This window comes from Vombatus ursinus, unplaced genomic scaffold, assembly GCF_900497805.2.
Source record: "Vombatus ursinus unplaced genomic scaffold, bare-nosed wombat genome assembly UNPS02014867.1, whole genome shotgun sequence".
NCBI classification, from domain to species: domain Eukaryota; kingdom Metazoa; phylum Chordata; class Mammalia; order Diprotodontia; family Vombatidae; genus Vombatus; species Vombatus ursinus.
Window position 1 is genome coordinate 244,107 of NW_020954645.1, and position 1,152 is coordinate 245,258.

Below are 1,152 nucleotides of genomic sequence, written 5' to 3' on the forward strand. Positions count from 1 at the left end.
TGATTCCATTTGGGGTTTTCTTGGCAAAGATACCGGAGTGCTTTGCCATTTCCTTCTCCAGTGGATTAAGGCAAAGGGAGGTTAAGTGACTTGCCCAGGGTCACACAGGTAGTGAATGTCTGAGGCCAAATTCGAACTCAGGTCTTCCTGATTCCAGGCCCAGTGCTCTATACACTAAGCCACCTAGCTGTCTTCATTTTCTCAATACCCTCAGAATGATGACTCCTCTCTTTCTCCGTCATCTCCCTATACCCGATGAGCAAGATCTACTCATTCTTCCCCCTTAACAAAGCCCTCTCAGAGCTGTCCCTTCCTTCCCATTTTCATTGCTCCCGCTACCTAAAGTCGGAGCTGTCTTGAGCGACAATGGGTTCTCCTTCTTTGGAGAGAGAGCCCAACATTTGTTGGGTGTGATTCTTACGGTGAGGATTCCTTTAAGGTATGGCCTGGACCAGATGGCTGCTGAGGTGTAACTCCCAGGTTCCATGGCTATTTCCAACAGCCTCCTGGCTCACTTCTGTACCCCTACTCAAATCCACCCCACACCCTGCGCCACAGCAATCTTCTTAAAAGATTGACGGTACCATACCTCTCCTCGTCCCCCACTGTCCCCTGAACAAATTCCACACTCCCCAGCCTGGCATTCAGGGACTTTCATTAACTAGGCCTACGCCACCTTGATAGCTTCATCTTCTGTTTCCTTCCCAGAATATTCTGAACGCTCCAGCCAGATGGACAACATGCTGTTCTTTCCGCCTATGGAAATCTTATCCATCTTTCAAACTTAAATGCTGCCTCCTCCTCTTCCTCCTCCACAAAACCATCCATGATCTGCCTAACCAGATAGAATTTCTCCCTCCTGAGAACTTTCACAACACTCTGACTATACCTCTCACAGTAACTATCCATCTGTATTCTACCAGGCATTTTCTTTTTAAAGACCCTATGAGGAAGTGGGTGCAATTACTATCCTCCACTTTACAGATAAGGAGACTGAAGATCAGGGCTTGTTCAGGTCCTGCCACTAGTGAATGCTAAAATTTATGCCCGTATCTTTGGATTGTAAGATTGCTGTTTTTCCCCTACCACCACCCAAAGTGGCCCCTCATTCAGCCTTCTCCCTCCTGATGTTCACCAATCTACCCAACGTCC

General features: G+C 47.7%; 1 protein-coding gene across 1 annotated transcript in view; it reads right to left on the bottom strand.

Moving 5' to 3' along the window:
• GUK1 (guanylate kinase 1) overlaps nt 1-1,152 on the bottom strand; it is a 32,300-nt gene that overhangs the window by 6,601 nt on the left and 24,547 nt on the right. The gene's annotated exons all lie outside the window — the stretch shown is intronic.